Below are 12,682 nucleotides of genomic sequence, written 5' to 3' on the forward strand. Positions count from 1 at the left end.
CACTAGCAGCAGCCACCTCAGATGTTTTATAGTTCAGGGAGGGTGGCTCCAGGCAAAACACAGGTGGAGGCTGACCTTGGCCCGCACCACCCAGGAAACACCAGTGGGCTGCTACAGACTGCATTGGAGATCCACCACCCTGCCCCTGCACAGCTGATCTTCCACAGAGGATAGAGGTTGGTGGTCAGTGGTCACAGCCAATCCTGGCAGCTGATTGGCCTGAGTAAATCCCTCCCACTGATCTGACAACAGCAAACAAGGCTCAACCACAAGAAAAGGGTGTACTCAGCCCACATGAAGGGACACTTTGAATACCCAGTTTGGGTGATAGGGGAGGGTGTGCCTCCAGGACACCTACTACATTAGGCCACACTGCCAACCCAGGGAGTCAAAGTAGCTCTACCTAACACATAGAAACAAACAAGGGGAGGTTGCCAATATGAAGAGACAAAGAAACATGGCCAAAAATAGAAAGGACAGATCAAAACTCCAGAAAAACCACTGAATGAAATGGACATAAGCAATCTATCAGATGCAGAATTTAAAACACTGGTTATAAGGATGCTTAAGGAACTTGGTGAGGAACTCAGCAGTATAAAAAACATCCAGTCAGTGGATCAAAAAACTATGGTACATTCACACAATGGAATTCTATGCCGCAGAAAGGAAGAAGGAACTACTACCCTTTGCAACATCATGGATGGAACTGGAAAGCATTATGCTGAGCGAAATAAGCCAGGTGGTGAAAGACAAATATCATATGATCTCACCGTTAACAGGAATCTAAACAAACCAAACAAGCAAGCAAAATACGACCAATGACACTCAAATATGGAACAGGCTGACAGGGTCCAGAGGGGAGAGGGGAGAGAATCATAGGGGAAAAGGGGATGGACTCACATGAACAAGTATAAAGGACACATGGACAATAACTAAGGGTGGGGGGTGGAAAGGGGAGGGAAGTGGGGAGCATGGGGCGGGGGGCGGGCAGGGTTGGGAATATAAGACAGAAACCTATACTTGAACAAGAATTAAATAAAAATTATATTAAATAAATAAATAAACAAACATCCAGTCAGAAATGAAGGATACACTGATTGAAATAAAGAACAATGTACAGGGAAACAACAAGAGAGTGGATGAAGCCAAGATTCAAATCAATGATATGGAACATAAAGAAGCAAAGAACAACCAGAAAAAGAAGAAAAAAGAATTTAAAAACATGATAGTATAAGCAGCCTCTGGGACATCCAGCATTTGCTTCATAGAAGTGCCAGAAAGGGAAGAGAAAGAGTAAGAAATTGGAAATCTATTTGGAAAAGTACTGAAAGAAAACTTCTTCCCTAATTTGATGAAGGAAATAGACATGCAAGGCCAGGAAGCACAGAGCATCCCAAACAAGTTGGATGCAAAGAGGCCCACTCTAAGAAAAGTCATAATTAAAATGTCAAAGTTTAAAGATAAAGAGAGAATCTTAAAGTCAGTAAGAGAATATTAGTTAATTACCTACAAAAGAGTTTCCATAAGACTGTCAACTGATTTCTCAAAAGAAACTTTGCAGGCTAGAAGGGATTGGCAAAAAGTATTCAAAGTCAAGAAAAGCAAGGACCTTCAGCCAGGACTGCTCTATCCAGCCAAGCTATTATTTAGAATCAGAGGGCAGACAAAGAGCTTTCCAGATGAGAAAAACTACAGGAGTTCACCATCACCAAACTATATTATAAGAAATGTTAAAGAGACTCGTTTAAGAAAAAGATGAAGACTAAAACGGTGAACAATAAAACTGTACTTGAACAATTTAAAAAATGTTAAAAATAAAAACAAATAAAACTGTGGACAATAAAATGGCAAAAAATAAAAGTCTATCAACAACTGAATTTAAAAAACCAACTAAGCAAACAAAAATGCCAGAGAACCATGGATACAGAGAGGGTTTTGATGGTTGCCAGGTGGCAGGGGGTATAAGGGAATAGGTAAAGAGGCGAGGGGATTAAGGACAAATAAGTAGTTTCAGAATAGCCATGGGGATATAAAGTACAGTGCAGGGAATGCAGTAGCCAAAGAACTTACATGCATGACCCATGGACATGAACTGTGGTGTGTGGATTGCCTGAGGGATTGGAGGGTGCTGGGTAGAAGGGGAGGAAGGGGAGAAATCAGGACAACTGTAACTGGATAATTAAAAAAAAGAAAAAGAAAACCACTTCATACCAACTAGGATGGCTAAAATAAAAAACAGATGGACAACAAGTGTTGATGAGAATGTGGAAAAATTGGAAACCTCAGACACTGCTGGCGGGACTATAAACTGAAGCAGCCACTTTGGAAAACAGTCTGGCAGTTTCTAAACATACTAAATATAGAACTGTCAGATGCTTTCCACTTGTAGATATGTACCCAAAACAAATGAAAACATAAGTCCACACAGCCTATACATCGATGTTCACACAAGCATCAGTCCTAACAGCCAAAAAGTAGGAACAACCCAAAGGTCCATCAGGAGATGACCACACAAAATGTGGTTCATATACAATGGAATATTATTTGGCAACAAAAAGATTAAAGCACAGATACAGTGGAGACAGACCATGAAAATGTTATGTTAAGTGAAAGAAGCCAGACATACAGGTTCCCATGTTACATAATTTCATTTCTAGGAAATGTCTAGAAGAGGCAAATCTGTAGACACAAAGTAGGTTAGTGGTTGCTTAGGGTGGGGGCCCCTCGGGATTGGGAGTTGCCAGCCAAAGGGTGTGAGAGTTCATGGAGGAGCACTGTTCTTTTGGGGCAGTAAAAATAAAACTGATGGCAGTAAATACACTCAAAACCAATAAACTATATGCTTTAAGTAGGTAAATTGTATAGCTGAATTACATCTCAATACTACTGTTTTTTTTTTAATGGCCTAAAGCTAGAAGAGAATTTAAAACTTCATTAACTAAAAAGTGTTAGGTAACTCAAATCTGCGACTTTTCTGTCTCCTTCGAACTGTACATCTCTCCCAAATGATAATAGCATCTTATTATCATTTGACAATTTACAAGCACTTTTATAAGGCCCTTTTGAGTCCTTACTATCATAGGGGAAGATAATTATCTTCCCCTAATTTTACATCCCAGGACGTGGTAGCTCCAAGTTTAAGAGGCTGACGCCTCAGTCGGCTGGTCAAGGTAGATGTCAGTTCTTCCTGGGCCCTTTCTCCTGCACGTGTAGCCTCTCGGCCGCCAGGCAGATGCTGTCGGGCCACAGCTGACCAATCTCGATAGAGAGAATGCCCAGGACTTGACTTTTCTCGGAGCTGAACACTAATGCTACATTCACGTCAAGTATAATCACTCATCAGAGGTCTTGTGGCACCTTCCATTCCAAAAGATATTAATAAACACACAGATCCTTGGGATGACGGGAAGCTGGCATGCAGAGATTTATTATTCTACATGGAACAACCATGGACAGAACCATGGTCTAGACTAGGAAGACCTAGGTTGGCTTCAGTTTTCTCATCTGTAAAATGAGGGGAAAAAAGAAATACCTCTCTCAACGTCAATGTAAAGATTTAATGAGAATGTATCTGAAAATACCTGATTCCCAATAGGCACTCAACAAATGTTCTCAGATGCTAAATCAAGCAGTCCAACACCTTGATGTCTCCCATGGGGACCACGGGGTTCTTTGGGACACTCAGAACTCCGAACCTCTGATCTTGACAAAGCCGATCAATATCAAAAGGTGTTGGCTGGACTTGGCACACCTGTGCACCTTCAGATTAATGCTCCAACATCGTAGTTTGTGTGTGTGTGTACATTGTTTATTTGAGTGACTTCCAAACCTAAATGCATACTGGAGCCACGCAAGGTGTGACTAAATCCACAGATTCCAATGAAGAGATTCTCACTCAGTCGGTCTGGAGTGGTTGGGGCAGTTTCCATGTTTAATAAACTCCCCAAGTGATTCTCGTGGCATCACTGAATCGTTGATAAAACCAATCACTGGATGCTGTCTACAGAATGTTTTTCTCATGGGTGGACTACAAAAAACCCTGAGCTACATAGCTTTTTCAGAAGAAAACACCCTAGACGAGGGGAAACTTTTTCTCTTTTGCCTTACTAGAATGAAAGGGAAATCACAATATAAAATTAGGGGAATGCAAGGGTCTCCTGAAATGGGAGAATTTTCTGCTAAATTCTGCCCACGTGAATGATCTTCATTCATCATTGCAATGGGGCTTTTCAATCAAAGGAAGCTGTAAGTTCCTCCCCATAAGCTGATGGGCTCATTGTGAGGGAAGTCAAACTACAAGAAAAGTCAAGCGTGTCAGGGAAAAAATAAGCTGGGGAAGAATCTGAAGAATTTGCCACTACTTGGCTACTTACTAAATCTCCCCATTATTCCTGATGGCTTGTGTATTCAGAACCACATTCCTGATCTGTAACGATTACTCTCTTAGATCGTAAATGAAACCGTTTTTATTAGTCCACCAATTCACATTTATGTTCTCACCAAAAAGCACGTTCTCAAGCAAGCTGGACAATTGTACGTGGATTCAAGCAGATGACTTTCATTCTTACAAGGTTTTTCTAATTTATACAAACATTTTTACAACTGGAAAAAAAGTCGTTGGACCATTAGACTCATTTAACATTAAAACTGAAACAAAAGACTCTGGGGTATTTCAGAGTATTATTTCAAATCTCCCTCAAGTCGTGCAGTGCCCTCGTCCTATACACTAAGCACCAACTTTTTTTCTTAAGTTTTTTTCCGACTACTTCAAAAATGAATTTGAGTCAGTATCCAAAAAAAAAAAAAAAAAGACGCTAAGGCCAATATAAATGGGTCATCTAAAATAAAGCCGGTCAAAAGCACGGAGATAGATCTCACCAGGCTTAGTAAGAGCACAGTCTGAGCCCTTAACTGCTCCGGTCCTCTCCGGCCAAACCCACACAGAAACCATCAGGGGTCCAGGATGCCGCTATTGAAAGGAAGCACGTGCACTCGAAGAATCGGGAACTAGCGCCTTGTCCACCAAGCCAGAGACCAAGGAATCTCCAAGGGTTTACATTTTGTGAGCATGATTTTACTTTGACTTTACATTCCGAATCCACCTTTTCTGTACAAAAAAGTATTCGGTCTCCAGAAGCTCGGGGGCTGGAATGAAAGGGACATGGAGCGTTGTTTGATGGACACAGAGCTTCTCCTTGGGCCTATTGGCCCTCGTTCTAGAAACGAATAGTGGTGATGGTTACGCAAGATGGTGAATGTACTCAGTGCCACTTAACTGTACACTTCAAAATGGTTAGAACGGTAAATTTTACGTTGTGTATATTTAATCATAATAGTAACAGTAAAAATAAAAGTATAGAGAAACAAAAAACTCACAAGCCAGTATGCTAATCACACGTCCAAACCGTGCACGAGCCTGCCACCCTGGAGTAGAGGGACGGTGACCCACCAGCTGTGATGTGTTTCTCCTGGTCTGGCAAACAGGTTCAAATGTAGGACTGGACACAAATGTATCGTAAGATCTCTTCCTTACACCGCCAAACGGAAAACCTAGACTAATACTTCTGAAACGTTGCACAAATGTTTGCAACGATCCCTTTGGGATCTTGATTCGGTGGGTCAAGGTGGGATCTAAGATCCTGTATTTTTAACAGGTGCCCAGGTGATGCCGCTGCGGGACCGTGGACTTCACTTCAAGCAACACGTCCTCAGAGCACTTGAAAGTAAATGTCACTCTGTCCGTCTGACCATCTAGAACTAGAACTAGGTCCTCTCACCGGGAAACAGAGGGTTGATCATATCTTTCAAGCAAATTGGTTAAGGACTTAGCTTACCCACCAACCCCCCTAAGTAAAAATGCCTTGAGAAACTTTGATAGTAGGCCCGACCAAAGGGGGCTTCTAGGAGTACCCACCCATCTGGGGGGGGGGGGGGGGCTAGGAATCAGCTATCGACGATAAGAATGGTTGAGAGAGGCAGCTTTGCAGAAAGACCTCATGCAGACTCCAGAACAGTACTGAAAATACCCTTCTCAAGCGCAAAGAATGCCTGGAATTCGGTGGCCTTTATCCAACATAAAGATTTTCAACTTAGTTTTGACTGAATTCCCTATAGCAGAACCTTTCAATACAGCCCCAGAAAACTGACAACGCCCAGCAGCTCGTTCACAAGCTCGGCCCCTCCCTTACAAACGACCAACAACAACAAAAATGTGGATTCTCCAAAGTTTTGCGCGCTGGGTGCGCGGCTCTGCGGGCTGCGCGGCACCTTCTGGACTGTAGTCAGCCTCTCAGGTGCGCGGAGTTTTCAGGCCTCGCAGCTGAAACTCAGCGGGCCACTCAGGCAGCCCGACCTGCTTTCAGCTAACCCTCGACCCGCCTAAACCAAGTCACCAGCTCCTGCCCCTTCCAGGTAGTACAGCCAACGCTGGCAGTGCCAACAGAAACTCAGAGGCCCTTTAAATCTAGTTAAACAGAAGCTCAACAGGAAGTGAGACAATTCCCGGCCCTTAGGGGAGATGGCGCAAAGCCAGACAGGAAAAAGAAAGTAGCTCCCAGGTACCTGTAGTTGCCCTAGGGGCGTGATCAAACCCACTTCCAAACCATTACCCAAGAGAAACCCTACGATGCACTGTCGTCCCCCGGGGGTGGGGGGAGCAAAACCAGCTAAGTATCCCCCAGAAAGGAAACAAAAAAAAATTAGTGCTTAACAAAGTAGACGCCAAGGTAATCGGGGATGGGGCGGGGGCATCAACTCGCATTTACTCGCATTGCCCCTCGCCTCCGTCCACACGACGGATCAAGGGCGCAAGCGCTCCGCCACACTCGGCAAATCTGTCCCTTGCCAAAGTTGGGGCAGGGAGAAGGTTTCCTAGCGACTCCAGAGTCGGGGTTGCCGCGCCTGGGGCGGCTCTATTTCCGCGGGGCGGCAGGCAGCGCCGGGACGCTCCACGGGCGCTCCCCGGCCCGGGAGCGAGAGGGCGGAGGGTGCAGTACTCGCCTGGAGGCGGGGGGCGGCTGCGGTCGGCGGAGTCGGGCGCTGGAGACGGGCGGCTCTCGGCGGCGCTGGGGCGCGCTCCCACGCGGCGCCGGCTGCTGGGCCGCTGTCCCCTGTGCTCCCCGCGCGCGTCGCTGGCGGCGCCTGGCCCGAGTCGGACAGCAGGAGGCTGCCCCGGGAATGGGCGGGCTCAAGTGGCCTCCGCAGCCGCTCCTGTGTATTATTGTTACTCGGGCTATTTCCTGTTTGGAGGTTTGGGAGAAATAAAAAAAGTTTATTCAAGGTGGGGCGTAGGGCGGCGGCGAGCCAGACAGTGGCCTCTCAGAGGGGACGAGGGTGGGCAGCGCCTGTCACCTGCTTCCTCGAGACCCAGAGGGAGGGGACTGCAGCGTTACTTTGGGGTGCCGAGGAGATCCGAGGGCGGACCTCACTCGCGCCACGGAGCGGCGGGGCGCGCGCTGCGGCCGCAGGGGCCGCCTAGTCAGTCCAGCCCGTGCGCCCACTGCCCTGCCTTTCCCTTGTCTGCAAGACTGCGCTGAGCTTTCTTCCCGCGCGCGGCGAGCAGAACGCGTTGTGCTTCTTTCATTTTTTTTCTGGCCGGGGATAGAACCCACAAGGATAGAACCCACAACCTTGGCAGATCGCGAGACGCTCTAACCAACGGGAGCTACCCGGCCAGGGCCCTGTGCTTTCTCAATTCGTGCCCAGGTCGACTTTCTAATCCTCGCCTGGGTTGTGCTCTTGATAGGCGGTAGCTCTGGCTACTCTTCAAAACACTGCAGGAGGGATGGTTGTGGGCCATTGTGTGTGCGTGTTTGCGGTATCGGGGTCTTTGTTTCGCTGGCGGGAATGGATAGGAAGCAGGTCAATGATGTCGGTGGAAAGTTAACATTTAGGATCAGCTTCCGTTCCCCTCCCCCATAACCTCACCCTGAGCCGGGATCACCGGGACCGAGGCCCCAATCCGGAAATACCGGTTCTCCCGCTGGGACAATAGAGGAGACGGGGCTAACCCGAGAGCCTGCTTAGTCACAGCTGGAACCCTGCCCCGCCCGGAGGGCACCGGCTTCCTGGTGCCCAAGCCTGCACCTGGCAGGCAGGTGCTCCTTTCTTAGTCTGGTTAAAAATCCTGGTAAGGCGATGGGGAGTTATTCTAATGCATGCGGAGTTTTAGTCTGGGATGATGAAAAAGTTCTGGAAATGGATGGTGGTGGTGGTTGCACAACAGTGTGAATGTACTCAATGCCACTGAATTGTATGCTTAAAAATGGTTGCTTTTGTGTTGTGTCTATTTTACCACGATAAGAAATATTCCTGGTAAGGTCAGGCCCCCATTCGTTCTAGACAACTTTGCTCGCAACTGCCAAACCCCCTTCCCCTGCTCCCTCCAGAAACTTTGCCCGAAGTAATGGAATGAAGAACAGTTCTCCTTAGAAAACTCAGGATCCTTTACTCTAGACTTCTGTGGGTACCTACTAACAAATCATTCCAGGAAGTGGGTAGGTGGAGCCTAGAAGACAGTACAATTTTTAAAAAGATGAACAGTAGTTTCTCAAAGTGCTAGCAAGATGACTCAAGGTAAATGTAGAATGCCAGTGTTTTCCTAAGAGGCAAGTGGGAATGCAAACATTCATGCACTTGCTTTTTTTTTTTTCCAATGGAAGGATAAATTATTATCTGTGGGAGCCAAGAAAAAGATAGAAAGTACAAGAATAACAGCTAGAGTTCTCTGCCGATATCTTGTTTTGTAGATTTGACTTTGGAATAATGTAAATTTTACATAATTATGAAAAAATCGAAAATTTTAAACGCCAAATTCAACAAATGAATGTAGTTCTCAACCTGGTAGCCTACTCATGTAAAGGGAAATTATGTTAGATGACTTTGAAACACAATTACTTGACACCACATCCCCTAGGTGTATACTCGAAGGATGCCGAGGTTAAAAACAGACTGCCCTTCAGTAAGCACAGTGTTGGCAGTAAGTATGTTAATGACCTTAAGCATTAAGTTTTTCAGTATAAACGAGATAAATATAAAAATCAAAGGAGTTATGCAATATTACATTGGGATTAGAATTAGCATTTAGAAATCCTTTTTCTTGAAAAAAAATTCAAGGTCTGTATACTTAAAATGCCCAACAAACAAGGACCAACCTGGTGAGTGGCCACTGCAACAAGTGCTAGTCGGCCTGTCTAATTCATGCAGGATAGACCGGAAATAGCCTTATGTCCTCCCCCCACCGCCCCGCAATGCTTTTCTGTTAATGCCAGTGCGGGAAACCATGGACATTCAGGTGCCCATATATCACTACCCTCAAGAATCTGTGAGTTAATGCTCCATGTTCTAAACTTCTACCAGCAAAGGATGAAAGCTGGTAAATAAATATTCCTCCTTTGCCCCACCAAGATGAACTATCCTGAGACTCAGTCTATATCGCTTCTCAGAAATCAAGTCACACAAAACGGACCAGTCAGGTCCCTGAAGCAGCAGCCTCCTGCTCTCTCTAGGGCGAGACTCCCTTGAATGGACTCTCTCTGCTTTGCCCTGCCCCCTTCCTTCCGGAGCTCCTGGACAAAGCCTGTGTCCCAATCTCTGCTTCCCTGGAAACCCAAGCTAAGATCTGTATAAACTTTATCTCGAATAACTAAATAGTTGATGAGAAAATTATTCTGGCCAATAAATAAGGGATGGCAAAATTTGAATATCAGCGTTTTCCAAGACCCTAATAAAATAATGGATTGAGGCAGTGGTCATCGATGGCCACTAACATCAGAAAAAAGATCACCAGACACTATGTGCCACCTGATGGAAACACACAACAACACAATGACACATTCTTATCTTCCCAAAAAAGAACCCTGAGTCTGATCAAGCTTCTAGATCCAAATGCCGGCTTATAGGAAGCGTTGCAATAGAAGAATGTGTTAAACAACACTACTACTGGGTATGATCAAGAAACCCCAGAAGGTGGGAAACTCGAAAAGACAAATGGCCCACTTTCCTCAACAAGCAGCAAGGCATTAAAAATGATGGGGGGGAAACCTTTAGATTCAAAGACTGAAGTAGAGTCAGGGAAGTCCAATGTATTTCCTGTGTATTCCTGACTCAAACCAACCTCTAAAAAAATTGATGAGATATGTAGGGGAAACTTGATATTCCCCAAGTTAGGAAAAAATTTAAAATATGTTAATCCACACCACTGATTTAATCTAGCATGCAGAGTAGATGTTCCTACTTGTATGTGGTTGGGTGGCTTACTTATTCTATATCTGTACATATGAATATATGCATATACACAAAAATAAAATATCTGATTTCTTTCTGTGTGTGAAATGAACATTTCAAAGGGACTTGGGTTTGGGATTTTCTTCAAATGTGTTCAGGTAGGAAGAAAGGGACTGCCTAGCAGAGCTGGTATCTGACGTTATCTTTGCCTTTTCCACCCACTCTTCATTCTGGGTACATGCTGTATGTATTCCTTTGTGCTTTCCTGCAACCAGCAAAACAGCACTTTCAGTAACTAATAAACATTTCCACTCTGAAGACTAAACATTTCAAAATCTGCTCAGAGAAATAAAAAGAGATGCCTCTATGGGCCACAGGGGTAGTGCTGTGAAAAATGGGGCAAGAGCTCTGGGTTCTGACTTAGAACTTGGCAGAGGTTCCCTCCCTGCCACTGGCACCAAGGCGAGTCCCACAGAAACCATCCTGCCTGCCCCGGAGACAAAGCCCTATTCTGCTGCCCTTTGTGACAGGGAGCTCTTGTGTTCTGTGACCTGAGGTCTGAAACTGATACTTGTGCTTCACCTGCACACTGGACAGAGGACAGGGAAAGGGTCAAATCACAGTCTAAAGTGGGGCACTTGCCTTGATTTGACAGGTGTTTTCTCTACTGGTAATAGGTGCATCACAGAGCCCCAGAGAGAGCCTTGCTCCTAGCCTTGACTTTGCTATGTGCTGCCTGTGTGATCCTGAGTTTAGCACTTAACTTCTCTGAATCCCAACCTCAGTCCCCTCACTCTTTGGCCCAGCAACTCTGTTTCTAGGTATCCATCCCTCCCACGCAGAGTACTCACACAGTATTAAAAGAAATATGTTCAGGAATGCTTATTCCTCTATGTTGGAATATCAAATAACACTAATAATAATAATAATAATAATAATAATAATAATAAAATGGCAAAAAGAAGGGCTGGATAAGCAATGGTACATTCGTACAATGTGCCAAATGTATTTTGGTCCCGTTACACAATTTATCAATAAAACATTACCAGTGCTTCTGAAGATGCCACATGTTTTCAAATCCTACCCCCCATTCATTGCAAGGTAATTACTACCTTAAATTATGTAGTCAGTTTTTTAAAAATCTTTTCCCAAAATACGTAATCTTCCTAAACAATAGATTGTTTGGATTTACCTCTTTTGAGCTTTATAGAAATAGACTCACACTGTATGTAATTTTCTGCAACCAGCTCTTTAAATTGCAAATTACATTTCTAAGATTTATTCAGGTTGTTGAGTATAACTCTATTTCATCCAATTTTACTGCTATGTTATATTCCATTTCCATGTAGGGATTCTAAATTGTCCTTTGGATAAAGAGATGCCCACCCTCAAACAGACATCTACTTTCTCAGTGAACTGTGAAGAGAAGATGTCAGGTCACTGGAAGATCAGAAATTGCAGATGGTGGGAATGATGCTTCTTTCACCCACCAGAGAAATGCATGTATCATCCCATGTCATTTAGGGGGTTTAACTTCTAAGTATGTTTGAAGTTGTTCACTGTACTAGTCTTCCCACTATTTTGTATGTTTGCAATTTTTCCTACATAATAATAAGAGGGGATTGAATTGAAATGACATCTGGATGTCTTCTTAGCTTGCTCTGGCCGGGGCAGGGGGTCACAATTTTTTACGTATATCTGCTGACTGGCTTTGAGGAATGCTCTCCATCAGTTAAAAACAGTAAGCTAGTCTGTATGAAACAATATGCAAAATTCTCCAAGACACGTTGCTAAGGAAAGAGACAAGTTGTGGGACAATACATATGGTATGAACCTGTTTATGCACTGAACACACACACACACACACACACACACACATGCAGCTGAGTAGAAAAAGAGCTGGAAGGATGCACAGTGCCTTGGCAGTGGTGCTCAATGGAAACGTGAGTGGGAAAGGCTGTAATTTAGGAGCACTGGGAACAGAGGTGAAGACAGACCTGCACTTTTTGGGTGCTCTTGAATTTAATTGAAAACAAAAGTAAAACAAGTGCATGGACGGGACTAGAAGATCTACCAGGCATCTTCTTGTTGACTCTGTCTTCTTAGCTTTATCTGATTTGGGCCAGGGCAGGGGGTCACAATTTTGCGATGGGATGGAGGACTTCTAATGGGATGGAGGACTTCCGTCTTGATGGGGACTTGGTGACAGGTGTTGGTCACAGTGCCCTGGTGCTTGCTTCCTGAAGACCGAAAAGGGACACTGTAACTCCCAGAGACAGACCGGCCTTGGGTGCATGCGTCATGTGACTGCTGAGTGCTCTTAAAACACTCTGCCCTGGCCTCATCCCTACTCACACCTGTCAGGTGGAGATCCCCTGGTAAGGATCCCAATAATTCATACGGGATTCTTCCACCTATAGCTATCAGTCACGGTGTCGAGGAAAAGAAGGGCAAGGGG

General features: G+C 44.8%; 1 protein-coding gene across 1 annotated transcript in view; it reads right to left on the minus strand.

The window, feature by feature from the left end:
- The window catches only part of TJP2 (tight junction protein 2), a 115,432-nt gene extending 108,200 nt beyond the window's left edge, over nt 1–7,232 (minus strand). The window contains exon 1 of the mRNA XM_037061702.1: nt 7,000–7,232. The gene's annotated coding sequence lies outside the window, so the exon portion shown is untranslated. The remainder of the gene's footprint in view (nt 1–6,999) is intronic.
- Between the last annotated feature and the right edge of the window lie 5,450 nt (nt 7,233–12,682).

This window comes from Sturnira hondurensis, unplaced genomic scaffold (genome assembly GCF_014824575.4).
Source record: "Sturnira hondurensis isolate 20B ecotype Veracruz unplaced genomic scaffold, ASM1482457v3 Scaffold0013515, whole genome shotgun sequence".
Classification (NCBI taxonomy): domain Eukaryota; kingdom Metazoa; phylum Chordata; class Mammalia; order Chiroptera; family Phyllostomidae; genus Sturnira; species Sturnira hondurensis.